At 36.8% G+C, this 18,129-nt stretch overlaps 1 protein-coding gene across 1 annotated transcript in view; it reads right to left on the bottom strand.

The window, feature by feature from the left end:
• The window catches only part of LOC150086891 (dynein axonemal heavy chain 7-like), a 1,233,418-nt gene that overhangs the window by 871,546 nt on the left and 343,743 nt on the right, over positions 1 to 18,129 (bottom strand). The window lies entirely within an intron of this gene.

Raw genomic sequence — 18,129 nt, 5'->3', positions numbered from 1 at the left:
ATATCATTATATTAAGCAAGGGTTTAACATAAATTATATTAATTTTCAAATTTTAAGTTTGTGACAACAGGTACATATAAATATTTATGTCTGCAGAGAGAAAAGCAGCAATTATTCATCTACAATGGTACTGACAGGTGCACTGTGGTAGGCAAAACATTGGTATGTGCAAGGTTGCATATTGAAGCTGCACTAAGAGAATGTGAATTATCTCTGTTGTGCCCATGTACTAATAAAGATGTGAGCAATTTGAGCAAGGAATCTGAAGCCGCACAGCAACAAACCATGTAAAGGATATCCTTTTACCAGTACAGAAACTATTTCTGATCTCTGCTGTAGTAGAACAGATAATAACAGAAATCTAAAGGATACCACCAATGAATGTTGGAGGTGCCTATATCCACAGTATGGAAGGTTCTTCATAAAACACTCTGCACGTTTCTGTATAAAATCTCCAGGGTTCAAGCTCTTCAAATAGATGAATCAGCATGCAGACTAACTTTGAACTACAATTTCTTGTCAAGTTGGAAGAGGATGAAGTATGACACAACACCTTGCAGAAAGCATCACTCTGGTGGGTAGTGTGAACATATGCACATTACATTCATAAAATACTCCTTCATGAAGTGACAATTTAATGGAGGTTTACTGATCATTTCCTCCTTGGTCCATACTTTTGGAGAAAGAGTGTAATGATCACAAACATGCCAATGACAGTGTAGTGCCATTGGCTGTTAATAACTAAGGTCATACCTGTCTAAAAGAGAAACTTTAACATGAATGGTCATCTTCATATAAATCAGTGCTCTACTGTACACTGGCCAAAAGGAGATACTAACTGAATATCACACTAATGGTCACTTTTCCATGATTTCTGGACCTAACCAGATCAGATTTTTAGTTATTGGAAGGGAATAATGTTCAGACATTATGCAGAGGAAAACTGAATTGAAATAACTTCTAATTAAAGAGGCTACAAATGTCCCAGGTGAAATACTTTTATCAACTCTTTCACTGATTGTATGCAATTTCAACTGAACACAATAGCGGTAAAAAAAAAAAAAGTCTGACAGTTATTTTATTGTCAGGTTTGCATCAGTTTGCCTGCATGACTAATAATATGCATTCTGCTCTTCGTGGCACTAACTTAAACTACAGAATTATGAAAAATCTAAGATCAGATCTCCTGAGTGTGCAGAAACCCTTGCTAACCACAGAGGATATGTTCCCAAAAAGTACCACACACATTTGGCATTTTACAATTAGAAAGACTAAGGTCCTAAGAAAAGGGGGGGAAGGGGGAGAAAAAATAATAATAATTATGCCAATAAAAAATATATAAAAAAATACACAGTAATTTTATTTTGCAATAAAACAAAAAAAATGATTACATTGATAATTCAATTAAGCAAAAGAAGTTAAGAAGGTGAATCAGATATGCATACATCCACATTCATTTTCCATGCTAAATGAATGTTTAGAGAAGATAATAAAGGGTAAAATAAATATTAATTAATATTCCTGTCTGACAAATATAGCAATCTTAGCATCATTATGAAAACAAGTCCAGAAATAAATCCTAGAAATCAAAAACATGAAAAAGAGAGAGAGAGAGAGAGAGAGAGAGAGAGAGCGAAGGGGCTACACAAGCACTTTATATATCATAGGCTACCAATTCTTAGATTGCAGTTCAACTGGTAATCACTGATATATAGGTGATTTTTCATAGGCCACTGATATATAGAATGACTTTTTATAGAGCTCAGGTGATCTGGACCTAGGTCAATAATTTGTGCATAAGGTAAGTAATTATTTTCATTTCTCATTTTCATAAGTTCCCTTAACTTGATGGGATTCAAAATGCCCACAAGGTCATGTAGACCAAGAACAGTGCAATTAAAATTGGTCCAGGGTCTCTGCAACCCTTATTTTTGGAGCTCCTAAAAATAATATGTCCAAACAACCTAAATCTGGCATTACCAGCTAGCATCCATGTAATCTGTTGGGATATAAAAATGGTGAAACCATGTTCTGTGTATAACTATGTCAATGTAATGTAAAATTTTAGTAAACAAACATAAAACCTTGTTATCCTAAATCTGCAGTTAGCAAACCTACATTGGGAAGGATTCCTATATATACTGATGAGTCAAAACATTACGACTACCAACCTAACATGATGTTGGTCCTCCACATGCGGCCAAAACATCTCATATCCGGCGAGGCATGGATACTATAAAATTTCTAAATGTGTCTTGTGGTATCTGGTACCAACATGTAACCAGCAGATCCTTTAACTCCTGTAAGGTCCATGGTTGAGATGCCGCAGATCAGAGTTGCTGTTCCAACACAAACCACAGATGCTTGATGGGATTGATTTGTGGGGAATTTGGAGGCCAGGGCAATACCTAGAAGTCTTCCTCATGTTCCACGAACCAGTCTCGAACAATTCGGGCAGTGTGGCATGGCACATTATCCTGCTGACCAGGTACACCCTTTCATGGCAACGACCATTGCCATGAAAGGGTGTACCTGGTCAGCAATGATGTTTAGGTAGGTGGTAGACGTCAGAGTGGCCAGCACATGGATGACCAGACCCAGGGTATCCCAGCAGAACATCGCCCAAAGCATGAGACCACCACCACAAGCCTGTTTTTGTCCCAAGGTGCATCCAGGTGCCATCACTTCCCCAGGTAAATGACGTACACATACACATACCCAGCCAACCACATGGTGCAACAGGAAACATGATTCATCGGATCAGACAATTACTTAAGGTCCAGTTTCGATGTTCGCGTGCCCATTGTAGGTGCTGTTGCTGGTGAACCGTGGTTAGCATGGGCACTCGGAGCGGCTTACGGCTATGCAGCCCCATTTTCAGTAGGGTTCAATGTACTGTTGTGTTGTGATGCACAGTACTCCCGTCACCAGCATTCCAATCACTGGCAAGTTGCGCCACAGTTGTCCTTCTGTTGCGACGTACCATCAGGGAGTGCCTTTGCTCACCTCAAGCATCGATGAGCCGTGGTCGTCCAACACCTCACCAGTGTTTCGTGGGTTTCCCCTCCTCAGACTACTTTCAATCCCACAAGCCGTGCCATTTCAGATATGCTCTGACCCAATCGTCTAGCCATCACAATTTTGCCTTTTTCAAACTCGCTTAAGTCTGCTGCCTTTCCCACCTGAAGAACAAGAGTAACATTGATTAATGGAGCTCAGTATTAGGTGTTTTTTATACCATGTCCCGACCCACGCATGTGCAGTAGTTCACCTGCAGTTGCTTCGATTTGCATAACGACTCACTGATCATAATGTTTTGCCTCATCGGTGTATGTTGGCTAAGACAAATGAATTTTTGTATATCTAAACTGTTTCCCTTAAAAATAATTCCAATTTTAAAAAAAATTATCTATTTAAGATTCTCTGTACTGAGAATAAATTTTCACTGGGTATTTTCACTTTCTGTGCACAAACCAATTATCCATTCAAGTTCATTTTCTATACTACAATATAAGTATGAATTTCCACAGAATAACTTCTAATCGAAAACAAAGCATATAAATGTTTACAGAAATTGCAGAAAAAAAACCCACTACATTGGATTATACGTACATAACTTAATAGTTCAATAAATTTGATTTTGCCATTAGAATGAAAATTTAATGGTATATACCACTATTATTATTATTATTATTGTTGTTGTTTTATCAGTTTTGACCATATGTCCTTTAATGTAATTTGTTAAATGTATTAAACTAGTAATTATTTGTATACAATACAGTGTAGTGTGTATTTTTAAGCAAATTGTTACTTCAATTCAGATATACAGTAATAACAAAAGTTACAGATATAACAACAAATAATATTAATATTAAAAGATATTAATATTAGTAAAAAACTATTTTTTTACTAATATTAATACCAAAGGCACCAAACATATTTAATTAAATTATGTAGTGGTGTTCTTATAATACTTTTTACATAAATTTTACACTTCACATACAGTAATGACCAATAAAAGAAAATTCATTCTGAAATGTTAACTAAATTAATTAAATCCCACCCTCCCTTAAAATTACTTGGAAATTGGCATTTAAACAATTGCTGTTGGATGTTTCTGCAGAGCATGATTCATCAAACTGCAGGATAGTGGAATGTAGTGCCAACATCATCATAACTACAGAGAATATTTCCAGCCAAAGTACAGTTTCTTGGTTCAGATGTTTGTATTCTATGTGTCAAATGCAAGGAGCAATATCAATCTAAAACTTGATCCATTTCTAAATGAGGATCACTGAAGAAATGATCATTTTTAGTTTGAGAAATAGACACAAATAAAATTAGAACTCATCAGGGCTTCATTTATGTAATGCCTTGCCAGGTATATGTAATTCAAATTCAGACCTCAGGGGAGAATGATCAAATGCAGTGCTGGTTCATAAGGACTATTTTTTTATCAGGAAAATGGGAAACATTTTTATATATATATATATATATATATATATATATATATATAATTTTGTACATTTTTTTGCAATTTCGTAATTTTTTGTAATAAGGATAGATGGAATGGAACCAGAGTATCTGTCAGGAGCTAAAACTGATGATTACTAACAGGTTAGGTTTTAATGTAGAGGAAGCAACAAAGTAAGGGGATAAAGAGAGCATTATTATTCATGTGGGAACTAATACCATTAATTGAATTATAAAATGACAATTTGTTGGATAAATACAGGACCATGTTTAAAAAATGTCACAAGTTAGTTGGAATATGGAACCCATTCTGTGAGAACTGAATACAATTGAACAAAAGTGGTGAATGGGACTTTCATTAATTTGATTGAGGAGATCTTAAAGGTTCAGGGAAACTGCTGGTTATGGAGGGCCAGGGCAATACACACATATTTATCTGATGATAGGGATTAAAGTAATGCTTGCACACATATCAAAAAGCTTGTATGAGGATTGAAAAACCAAAGAGTCTTCTGATAATCAAAAGATGTATCGAGACAGTGATATTTCAACAGGAAGCTAATGGTTGGGCAACAAACCTTAGGTAACTTCAAAGGGGGTACTAGTATTAGTATTAATAGGGCTAAATTATACATGAAAGCAAATTTATTTTGCATTAACAAAAAAAACAAAAACAAAAAAAAAAATGTGTATCACAGATTGCCAATTTCTGAAAAGTAACTATCCAGTTCCACCTTGAATTTTGTCATACTCTCTACCTCAAATACCTTATAAGACAACTTATTCCAATGATCAACAACACACTACCTGAAGCTGAACTTCATAAGATTGCTGCTTCTATAAATTTTATAATGGTGCCCCCTTGTTCTAGTTTAATCTGTCAGTGCAAAAATATGCCTCTCATTTATTCTTTTAAGAGTCTTCAACACCTCCAACAGATCATCTCTTAGGTGCCTAGTCTTCATGCTTTCCAGTCCATATTTTCCGAGATGTCTGGAAGGTTCGTTCGTTCATTCGTTGTTTGGTTTTTAGGAGCATTAGCAACTAAGGCCATATTACTCCGGGAATATGCGGTGGTCATTCCCTGACCTTTCCGCATCCTCCGTATTTGGTGGTGACGATGTCTGGAAGGTACAGAGTGAAAAGTTCTTCATATGGACAACTCTTAGGACCCTCTTTAGGCAATCTCTAGCACTTCTATGTCCTTTTTATTAGGAGAGGTCCCCAGAACTGAATGCAGTATTCCAAATGTGATTTCACCATCTTTTTTATAAACAAGAATAATAACAAGAATAATTTTCTCTCTCTCTCTCTCTCTCTCTCTCTCTCTCTCTCTCTCTCTCTCTCTCTGCTAGAAAATGTCTTACAGATCATTGCTAGTATACTCTTTGTCTTTCTGACCACATGCTTACAGTGCCAAAAAAACTTCATGTTAACTTGTATCATAGATGCAAATTCTTACTCATCCTAGAAAAAAAACCCTTTTAATTCCATAGCTCCTAAGTCTGAAAGTCACCCCTACATTTATTTTTCCCAAATGAAAAACCTTACATTTAGCAGGATTAAGCTTCAGTTGCCATCTTTCAAATATCCGTAACTAATCTATGTAATTCTGAAGTAGCACAGTCTGACCTCAGTTATTTACCATTCAACATAACTTTAAATCATCAGCAAACTTTTAGAGCTTTTCCCCTCATCAATATTACTCATGCAAATCAGAAACAAGAGGTGACCATAACACTGAACCCTTGAACTCTGTTCATCACATTACCCTGAAGAATGCTCATTAAATACCATCCTTTGCCACATTTCCTTCAGCCAGTCTCTGGAAGGCTGAGTGAAAATAATTCAAGGATATTCTCAGTAATCCTGGCACACTACAGTTTGTATTGCAGCCTCTCATAGCAGCCTCTCTAACAACACTACAAAAGCTTTACTAAAATATAAATATACAATACTGAAATTGTTTGTTGCATCTATGCTTTATGACTTTATTATAATAATAATTTCCCTCGGCATGAATTTCCCTCAGCAAAAACTGTTCAGGAGGCTTTCATCCTGCAGCAGGTTGATAATGGCTGCAGTTTACCTTTTTACCATTAATAATAATAATGAAGCAGATCTGCTAGACAAGCCTTCCCCTTCACAAACCCATGCTGTGATCATTTAGTACTTCATTATTATCAAGATGTTTCTGTATTATATCCTTAATACAACACAAAATAATACTGCCTGTCCCCAAGTCTAGTGATGATCTCGATGCAATCCCGATGATTTTGTGTACTTCTCAAAAGCACCACTTTGCTAATAAAACTGAATGCACCTACCCTTCACTACAGGAATCTCTCTCTCTCTCTCTAAAATCTAGCTGGTTGTCTATGGTTTCACCATTTCAAGAACAATATGATTGTCTTCTTTTTCACATTAACATATGAGAAAAACTCCACTGTCCTTATTCTAAGTTCTTTTCACCAGTGATTTTCATACTCTTTTTTTTTTTTGCTCTTCTTACTCAATCCATAGTATTGTTATGCATCTGTTTATAGTTCTCATATGAGGAAAAGTCACATGATAATATGATCATCTGTAGCTGTCCTAAACTTCCAACATTTCCCACAGATCATTCATAACCAGTGACCTGAAATTCCCACCCACTTGATAGGATGCAAGAGGTCCCTTAATCACCATCTATGTTCCCCCTTTTAAAACTGAAATCCTCTCCTTTGCTTCTGGTGGTCTTGGCGCATTATAGCCTTAGAAGCTAATGTGCCAATAAAATTCAATCAACCAACCAAACCTTTGCTTCTGACCACAAAACTTTCCTTGTACAATACTCGTTTCACAACATCGTGGAAATTATTAAGATAAATGTGAAGAAAGAATAAAACAAGAAAAACTGATGCAACACACTACCTCTAATGATGCCAACACTGCCAGCTTTTGATAATATTTGGATCCTTAGGGATTACTAAGTCAAGGATATTTGGGCCTCTTTTACTTTCTCTGACTTAATGAAATTAAGGAAATTGCCTAAGGGGTTCAAAAAATTTATCCTGCTCAATGTACTGCTTGTCAACAAATTTAAAATAATAAAAGGCAAATTAAAGTCATCCATAATGAGGCATTCACCTTTGTTTTCCAATTCAAGTTGCCTAAAAAGATTTTTATCATAATTACCCACAATCATTAGACCACCCCACCCGATGGCACACTTCAGTTAATTGAACCGAATTTTGATGAAGTCGAGTTGCTAGGCAACAACGGTAATTCCTGAAATATGACACCTAGCATAGTGAAGGTGACTACCAGGGGTAATCACCTCCACTAAGCTAGGTGTCATATTTCAGGTATAACCAACATAAGCAAGGGTAAAGGTGTGATGTCCACACCACACAGAGTAATACCATCCCTCTGTTTTACTAAGCAATACAAGGTAGTAAATGACTCTCATCAACTGGTGCAATACCACCACTTTGCTTACTGGAGGCTCGAAGTGATGAAACTCATATCTAGTCTCTAGTGCAAAGGTCTGGCAAATACTCACCTCTTCCATAATGCAGTATGATTGAAGTAAGGTTATGATGGGCATCATGGTGAGATTCAATCTTCCTTACATTTTGAGGTACAGCTCTAAAACAGTGTTCACAGGCTGCCCACTACGTGATCCACTGGTCAGAACATATTGGTAACTCTTTAAGAGGCATGTAGATCAGGATCTGGACTGGCTATTGTGTAATCTTGCTGCCTCTAATCTACCAGATAGTGATGGAGGGAATCCAAATAGTGTGTATTCAGGGGGCATGGTCAAAGCCATTCTTATGTCAAGATGCTAGCTATCTTCTTGCTGTGTGCATGTCATATCCAAAAATGTTATTACTTCCTACAAAATGTACTCCCCACATTTTATTATTATTGAATACATCACAAATAGTCAATTGAATACATCACAAATAGTCAAATGCAAAAAGATCTAAACCTCCCAAACAATTTCTTGTTCATTTCACAAACATACACAGTTCCAATCTCAATGATGCCCATTTCCACTTACAATCTGCCAATTACTTTTCTATCAGAATCCTAATTAAGAGTTGATTCAACCATTGCTCATCTCAGTTCTAATTATTCATGGTATGATTCCTTTTGCTTCAAACATGGCACTTGTGAATATGTCCACTCTGATATTCCCTGTCAGAGACCTAATGATTTAGAATCTCCTCTGGCTTCCCTTCTTTGAAACATAACTTTCTCCAGTTCAACTTTCCTAACATGAGGTAATTTTCCTTGGTGATTTTAATTGTTGCAACTCCAGCTAGCTTCCATTTGCTAGTCATGCTGAGGCTTTTACAATTACTAATGATCTTTCACAGATTGCTCATTTACCAAGCTGAATACCCCTGACAATCGTAACCACACAGCTAACATTTTTGATCTTTTTCGCACAAACAACCCTTCCACTACACAGTCAAGGTGAGCGGTCCTGTGCACCTCAGATGACAACTTGGAGATGGTCACTTCTCCAATGGAGACTTTCTTTCATGTCCATTCCCAGCCTTGTGTAGTTTGGCATTATAAGAATGCAAAATGGGATGACCTGCAAGGTTTCTATTCTTCTTTTCCTTGATTGAATTAACATTTTAAATTTTCTGATGTTTGCTTAGACTATGTCAGCACAGTTATTTTTGTAGTGGTGGGATGATATCGTTTATTCTAGACTCCACCATAAAATGTCGCCCTTTAGTTAAACTTTGGTTTTCTAATAAGATAAGAATGTTGCATATTGCAATTGGCTTGCATCCAAATCTCCATGTTTATTTTCTGCCTACACCAAAGCTCGCAACAATTACGAAGCAGTTATTAATCAGTCCAAACTAGATTTTGAATAGGCTAAGAGCAGAAAGCTTGCTTCTTTTCCAAATGGCAGGTAAGCATTTTAGTCTCTTGCCAAAGTTACTAACCACAACATTTAAACATCTGCACTCCCGCCTCTGTTAAAACCTGATAGTTCCATTGACACCTCAGCTAAAGATAAAGGTGATCTGCTTGCATCCTAATTTTCTTCTAACTCTTGTATTGACATTGTTAGAAAACACCTTCTGTCATTCCTGGTGCACTTCACTCAATGCAGCCAATTCCATCAAAAGGATGCCAGAAGAATTTTGATGCCAAGAAACCTCCAGGTCCTGATTGTGTTTCTCCGCTTGTTCTCAAAACCTGTGCTACTAAGCTTACTCCTCTTCTGTGTTGTCTTTTTACATTTTCTTATTCCACTGGTGTTTTTCCTTTGGTTGAAAATTTGCCAAGCCTCACTTAATTCAGTTCCTAAAAAAAAAGGTGAAAAATCCCTTCCATCCAATTACCATCCCATTACACTTATTTCTACTCCTTCTAAAGTAATGGAGAAATCCATTAACTGCCAGCTCTTAAACAATCTAGAAATATTCCTTCTGATCAATGATCATGAATAAGGATTCCATTGGTGTCAATCCACTGGTGATATATTATCTTATGTTACCCATCTATGGACAAATTCAATAGAAAAGTTTGGTGAAACTCAAGCAGTTCCTCTTGACAGTTCAAAGGCTTTTGATCATGTTTGGCATAAATGTCTTCTAAACAAGATTCCATCTTATGGATTGCCAAATGTTTACTATAATTACATATCCAATTTTTTGCTCGATACCTAATTACAGAAAACAGACTGCTCACTGTGGGTGATGGTAGACAGCTGCCTGTCTTCTAACTTTTCCACTAATTTTGGTGGCGCCTCCGTAGCCAGGTGGGAAGGAGCAGCAGTGCGTAGCGCACGCTTCTTGATTAGACCGGGGTTCGAGCCCGTCACCACCAAATACGGAGGATGAGGAAAGGTCAGGGAATGACCACCTCATTTCCCGGAGCAATATGGCCTTAGTTGCTAATGCTCCTAAAAACCAAAAAAAACAAAACAAACAAACTAATTTTGGTGTTCCCCACAGTTCTGCTCTTTCCTCTTGTACGTAAATTACCTTCTTCCACTGACTTAAAATCCTATCTACAGTTTTGTTGATGTTTGAATTCACCTGCCAGTTTGAGAAACCATGCCCTGCTTCAACTTCTTGAATATTTACTATCAATTCCTTAAATGCTGATCTCCAGGTAATTCTCCAATGGGGCAAAGTGACTTATTTAATGTCAATCCTTCTAAAACTCAGTCCTGTTTTGTACCTTGAAAAAAATAATTCTTCTGTTCCTATGCTTATCTTCAATGACACTCTGATTTCTAGGAAAGTTCATATGTCTCTATTTGGGATTACCCTGACTTCTAATCTCTCTCTCTTAGCATGAGTATATCACAAATATTGCTTCCTTTGCATCTAAAAAACTGAGTTTCTCTTTCGCTCTCTGTGTCATTTTTCTTCCAAACAACTTCTCACTGTGTACAAATCTAAAATCGGCCCTCAGCATGGATTATTGTTCCCACATCTGGTGCAGTGTCGCTAACCTCTCTTAGTCTTCTAGACTTCATTCAAAAGAGGGCAGTTAGATTAATTAATGATCCATCTCTTACAAAGTCTCTCCACTCTCAGTCTCATAAACGTTGTTTCTGCTACATGCATTTTCTATAGGTACTTCCATGGGCACTCTTCTTTTTAATTGGTTTCTATAATCCCCCCCTTTTCCAAACCAGTCCGAACATGTGCTGCAATCTGTTAGCATCCTTTTGCTGTCCAACTTCAAACTCACAGAGCAACTTTTCTTCTTCCTCATTCATTCCTTCAACTTCTGTTTTCTAGAGAAAAATCCCTCCACACATATTTCCTGAAAATTAAACTACAGAAATTTAAGTTTATTATCAGCAAGTGCCTTCTTTCAACTTTTCAACCTTCAATCCATGCACAGTATTAAACTATATAGGTTCTAATACCTTTTGTTTCGGGTTTTCATAAAAAAAGAATCTAGATATAAACTACACATTATCACCAGAGAACTCTTAGCATACTGATTTTATATCTGCCTTGACACAATTAGATCCAATATTTTCTGATTGGAAACAGTCAGAATTTGATTGTTTTCAATTTGTAAAGTGAGGATAGTAAACAACACAAGAACATTTAGTCTAAACTGCAGGAATATTCAAGAGTGTTGTCAATGATTTAGTTTGACAATTAACGTAATATTAACCTGGTCAGGCCAATTAATTTAATATAACAGGACTAAAAATCATCCACTATTATCCACATGACAAGTTTGTCATGTGGATAACAGTGAGTGATGAGTTTCACTATGTTATGTGTAATGTATTCAGAAATAATAAGCAAGACAGTAATGGTGGAGGTGTTGTGGTTCTTATCTGCAGGGTGAGTTCATCCTACTCTGTAATACAGGAATTAGAATCCACCTTGGTGTAGAAAGATAACTGATGTCACCATGATATGTGTGAATAAGTCCTGTTCATGGTCCACCAGGTTTGCCGTACTTCCATAAGTTTATTGTAAATCCTTATCTTCTCATGTCTGACATCTTGTGTTCAGCTGGATTTGAATTCTTAAGATTCTTGAGGTTTTATTTTTTCTGAGATATTAGCCAAATCTTCTAAAAATGACCTCCAGGTTTCTAGAGGCAGTTCCCCCTACAAGAATCTGTACTTGTCGATACTGTATGACATGGTAGTGGTAGCAAGAAGTACAATGTGTTGCAATCATCTAAATGAATGGATGATTTTTCTGCCTACATGTTTACCACATGTTGGTACTGAGAATCTGAGAATGTTTGTTATTAGGAGCATTAGCAACTAAGGCCATATTGCTCCGGGATATGCGGTGGTCATTCCCTGACCTTTCCGCATCCTCCGTATTTGGTGGTGACGGGCTCGAACCCCGGTCTAATCAAGAAGCGTGTGCTACACACTGCTGCTCCTTCCCACCTGGCTACGGAGGTGCCATCATGTTGGTAGTGTATATAGCTACCAGGATAAAGATATCAGAGTAAATTAAATTGATTCTCCAATCATGCCTTGTTCTACAGGCAAGCAGGGCAAAATAATTTCTGATCATATTTCTCAGATACTGTACATGCTTTGCGAAAATTTATTTTTATTTTGTTACACAGAGCATTAATAAAACTACAATAAATAAATTAGCTTTCGGCTGGGTGGCAGCCTTCATTGGATTAAAATACTTGAATGGCAGTTGGAATAGAGATGCACTGCCAGGATGGTGCGTGAGGCACCTGGTTAATTGTTTGTTGATGTTTGTGGCTGTGACGTATGGTGGTGACGTGGCCAGCGTTTGTCTATGGATAGAATTACTGACTCTGTGATGGGGTTAACTTGACAACCACTGTTCCTGTTCAAAGCGGTGTCCGAGCATATTTAGCGATTCCAACCAGGTACGCCTCAGGTAATGGTGGGACCTGTCCACAACCATTACCAGAGCACGTAGGCCTGTTTTATTCTGTACATGCTTTGTAAAGTAGAGTTATTTGTCAAACATAAGGCTCAAGTATTTGTGGGTAGTGGTGTACCATAATACCCATGAGGGCAGCTGACATTCAAAATACAAAAAATGGGTATTATGGTAGCTTTTTGGTCTTTCACATGCTATAAGATCAGCCAGGATATCCAAGGATTTCTTCCTGAGGATGGTATGAGATTTGCCATGTATTAAAAGGACCAAATCATTTGCATATGCAATGGAATGTACATTACTGAAGCCTTTCATCTAGAATGATGTGCCAGCAAATCAGGCCCAGGGTGAAACTTTGTGGCCAACCCATGTTAATGGGACTTGCTTGAAGCAGGAAGAGATACAGATGTTCTGATCACTGAAGTAGTCTTGGATTACTTTATAGTTGGCTTTGCTGAAGTATATGATAATACTGTGATACCACACCTAGAAACATAGCATGACTTCTGCAGTTCCCCTCCACCCCTTCTGCATACACATTACTCAAACTCTATCCAATCACAGTTGATGCAGTAAAAGTAAAGTGCAGCCATTATCAACCCACTGCAGGATGGAAGCCTCCTCAAAAATTCATGCTGAGGGAAATGGACCATAATCTGCCACTTTGGTTCAGTGTGGGTTGGCAGATCGACCGTATTCAGCAGTCAGGGGCTTGAACCCTGGTCTACTCAAAGAGCGTGTGCTACTGCACTCCCGCTCCTGATCACTCAGCTACGGATCTACCTTTGTACTTATGCTACAGAGGCCTTATAGGCAATTAATTTATTCAGATTTATCCTTCAAATCATCAAATGGCTAATATGAAAAATAGCTGTTTTAAAACCATATCTTCAAAATACATGAAATTTTGGACCTCAAAACTGCAATCATAGTCTCAAATAATACAAATAATTCAAATAAAGTAATAGTACATGACATGACAGTGGGGGAGTGGGGTGAAGTCAGAGATTTCTTCTGGAGGGTAGTTCACAGGATTTTGGCCACTTGCTCATTTGAAGCCTTCATTTAGCAAAGTAGTGAAAATGCATCACTGTGATGGGAAACCAGCTAGGCTATGCACACGGGCAGTGATTATGTTGAACGAATGTAATAAGTGAATGATGCAAGTATAACATCCAAAATCTGACTATCCAAAAACTGGATTTTTTTTTTTTTTAAATGATTAACTTTAATTTCATGCAAAAACCTTGTTCTCCAAGTAGCACTACTGAATGATATACTGGTTTGTAAATACAATTGTATTTTAAATTTAAATTAAATAAAAGTTAATTTAATGCATCTGAAAACTGAGTTTGCAACTTGCTATTATGAATTCTGTTTGGAAACAGCACTATGCACTATTCAATGCCATAAGGAAACATACTTTGGTCTTAGAAGCTATGCACTATTCAATGCCATAAGGAAACATACTTTGGTCTTAGAAGCTAATTAAAGAAAGTCAACGGGCCACCAAACTGAATTCATGATTTTTTTTTTTTTTTACTATATGTATAAAGCCCTTATGGTAAAGTTTGCTGTGAATATGTCATGACATATATCATGATATATGGTCCTCATCTCTCATTGCAATTTAATAATTGTAATTGACAAGGAAGCCAACCTTTACTAATTTATCAACAGCAGCAGAGGGCAGTGGTGTTTTGGCTCATATTTCTAGATTTCCCATTCCATCAGCAATGAAAATCAGAAGGGTTTTCATCCCGGACATTTATTTTCATTAAAAAATAAATCTTTATTGATATTAGTTTTAATAAACTTTATTTTTTTATTACGCTTTATTGCTTTTATTATATCTTTTATTATTATTTTAAAGGAACCAACCAAGACTGCTAAACTGAGAGCCTACTGCATGCATTGTTTTGGAAATGAGACCTGCATAATAAAATTTGATTTTTTTTTTATGAATGATCAAACAATTATCACAAACTTTTCTCAAGTATTTATTATGGCTATATTCATTGCTTCTGTTTTTTTTTTTTTTTATTAGAGTTTGTATAGCTCTTTAATATTTTCATAAGTCAAACATATATTAAATGCCTCCAAAGCTACAGACAACTTCAGTCCCAATTGCCACTTTCCATTCTAGAACTTGTATCTCATAAACTTTCTATATAAATTGTGTCATACCTTGTAACACCAATAGATTGACACAGAGTCCACATTCTCAATAAAATATATCACAATGTGTTTTATTCTCTAGAGTGATTGCTTTTTTGCTTTTATCTGAAGACAATTGAAAAATGTTCCAATGGTTGCACAACACTTTCCTGTGGCTGCCAAATTAACAAGAAAGTGTTCTGTGTAAATCATGGAAAAAAAAAAAAAAAAAAAAAAAAATTTAAATGCCTTTTACTTAAATTTTTTTATTCCTGTATGCAAGAGTATTCCTTTGGGCTATTGATGAAAATATCCAATGAGTATTCCTTTTTTGTTCATTATCTTTTTTTTTAAATGAAACATAATTGAAGCGATTTTATAGGTTATCATTCAGGTAACTTTACTATGCCTGAATTTTTCATTTCCAGATAGTAATAGTAATAGAGGCATGTGATGCAAGAAAGCAAGTGCATGAACTTATGTAGCATCAGCCAAAAAAAAAAAAAAAATTCACACAACCATTCCCTCCAAATGTTTGTTCAGTTCCTCCTTGAATTAATTTAAGCTATCAACTTCCACAATGACAGATGGAAGTTTATTCGAGCAATTAACCAACTGCTGGCTAAAGGCAAATTTCCACACATCTATTCTACAACTGTCTTTCTCAATTTGAATTTATGCCCCCATAAGTTCGTAATCTGAGCAAGTGGAAGAATCCCATCAGAATTCAGTGTGCCCAACCCATTCAAGGTCTTATATACCACAATAAGATCACCTTTCAGGTTCCTAATCTCCAGCCACTGCAATTTGTAGAACTTAAGCCTCTCTTAGTAAGAGGATCCCTTCATTCCCCTCACCAATCTTGTTGCCTTCTCTCTACACACTCAAGCAAATCTACATCCTTCCTAATATGAGGCCTCCAGACCTGTATGCAGTACTCAAGGCATGGCGTGACTATTGCCTTATACAAAGGGATAATCACCTCCTTTTCCCTGCTAGAAAAATTCCTATATATCATTGACAAAACCCCATGACCAGCTCTTGCAGCCTAGTCTGCATTGCTCAGAAAACTTCATATCTAACAGCACAATTACTCCCAGGTCTTTTTCATTTTCTACCACCCTAAACGTAGTACCACACAGTTAGTACGTTCCTCTGGGGTTACTTCTACCCACATGCATTTGTCAATGTTAAACTTCAGTTGCAACCTCTCAGCCCATCTGGCCAAATTTTCTAGATCCTGTTGTGCAGTAGCACACTGTCATTAACAACCCTGCCAACCTTTGTATCATCTGCAAACTTTGACAGTAAGCCTGATATACAAAACAACAGTGGACCCAACACCGAATCCTGTGGAACTCCACTAATAACATTAGTCCACAAAGAGCAGCATCCAGTAATTACCACCCTCTGTCTTCTCCCACTCAACCAACCATTTATCCATAGTAGCAACTTACCCTTAATACCATTCTGCTCCAATTTGTACAGTAATCTTCCATGCACAACAGTGTCAAAAGCTTTCCTGAAATCCAAGTATATGATATCAAAATTATTTTTTGCATCCAGTTCCTTTGTAACCACCTCATAGTAGCCAATCATATTTGTCAGACAAGACTTTCCCTTAACAAACCCATGCTGTGTCTGAATTATTGCTGTAGCCTTGCCTAGATGATCCTGCAATGCATATTTTAACCAGTGACTCCATTATTTTACCCAGAACAGAATTTAAACTAACTGATCTGTAATTACTTGTGTCACCATTTGATTCCCCCTTTGTGAATTGGGGATACATTTGCACATCTCCAATCCGTGGGGTCCTCCCCTGATGACCTCCAATCCGTGGGGAGCCTCCAAGGGTGCTCTCATAATTATGGCTAAGGGTTTGCACAGTTCCTTTGCTGCCTCCTTTAATATAATTGGATAGATCTCATCTACCCCAGGTGCCTTTCTTATGTTTAACTTCAACAATTTCTCCTCCACTTTGCTCTCAGTTATTACAAAATCATTAAGCACTCTGCAACAATTTGATAACCTGGCATTTTCCTTCCTTAATAACTCCTCATGTGTGAATGTAGATGCAGAATACTGATTCAGTTTGTTTGCTATCTGAGCAGGATCATCAACAGTCGAACCATTGATATCAAGTGGACCAATCTGATTCATCCCGCTTCCTTTTAGAGTTTATATAAGTAAAGAAATCCTTGCTGTTTTTCTTAGCATCCTTTGCCAAAGATTTCTCTTAATCTGCCTTTGCTTGCCTAATCTCCTTAAGCCTTTTGCCTCTTACCATTGCTTGGCGCATAATGGCCTATAGCTGCCGTTGTGCCGTAAAACATACAACAACAACAACAACAACTAATCTCCTTTGTGACTTAATTACAGACTAGCTTATATCTGCCATAGGCTTCTGTGCCGTCTGATAATTTATATGCACCCATGCATTTTTATTCTCTGCCACGAGTCTCATTAGTTCATTTGACAACCATTTAGGCCTAAACCTTGAACAATATTTCTTAATAGGTATAAATGTCTAGTAGCTTTCACGATTAATTCCTTGAATGCTTCCCATTTAGAATTTGCTGTTGGTAGCATCATCAGATTGTCCCACTGTACAGAATTTAAAAACTGCCTGAAACACCACCTTTACAGAAGCAAAAAGTCTTTCTTTACTCCTGATTGCAATGATATCTTTAAACTGTACACTGTGATCACTGCCAAAAATGATTCCTTTATCTGCAAATTCTTAATACACGAATGATCACTGCTGATAACCAGATCAAGAGTATTACCCTCTCTGGTTGCCTCTCGAACATGCTGCTGCAGAAAACAATCATCCAATAAATCCACAAAATTCTTGCTAGTGTGCGAATGACCAACCCACAAGTTCCAGTCAATATCTAGGAAGTTAAAATCCCCCATTATAAGATTTTTATTGATGGCCCTAATAATTAAAAGAGTACAATAATATATTTAATAAAATTATTAATAATAATAATAAAAACTAATTACATAAAGCAAGTGACAAAAAGTCATAGGCCAAGATGTACATGTGTTGTCTGTTTAGTTGTGCTTGGATATTACATTTATTTTGACAATTCCTGCTTGTTTAGACTTATTT

The sequence above is a fragment of the Mastigoproctus giganteus genome, chromosome 4 (assembly GCF_048544385.1).
Source record: "Mastigoproctus giganteus isolate SK-2022 chromosome 4, ASM4854438v1, whole genome shotgun sequence".
Lineage (NCBI taxonomy): Eukaryota > Metazoa > Arthropoda > Arachnida > Uropygi > Thelyphonidae > Mastigoproctus > Mastigoproctus giganteus.
The sequence above is the reverse complement of the archived record's forward strand: the minus strand, read 5'-3'. Positions and strand labels throughout refer to the sequence as shown.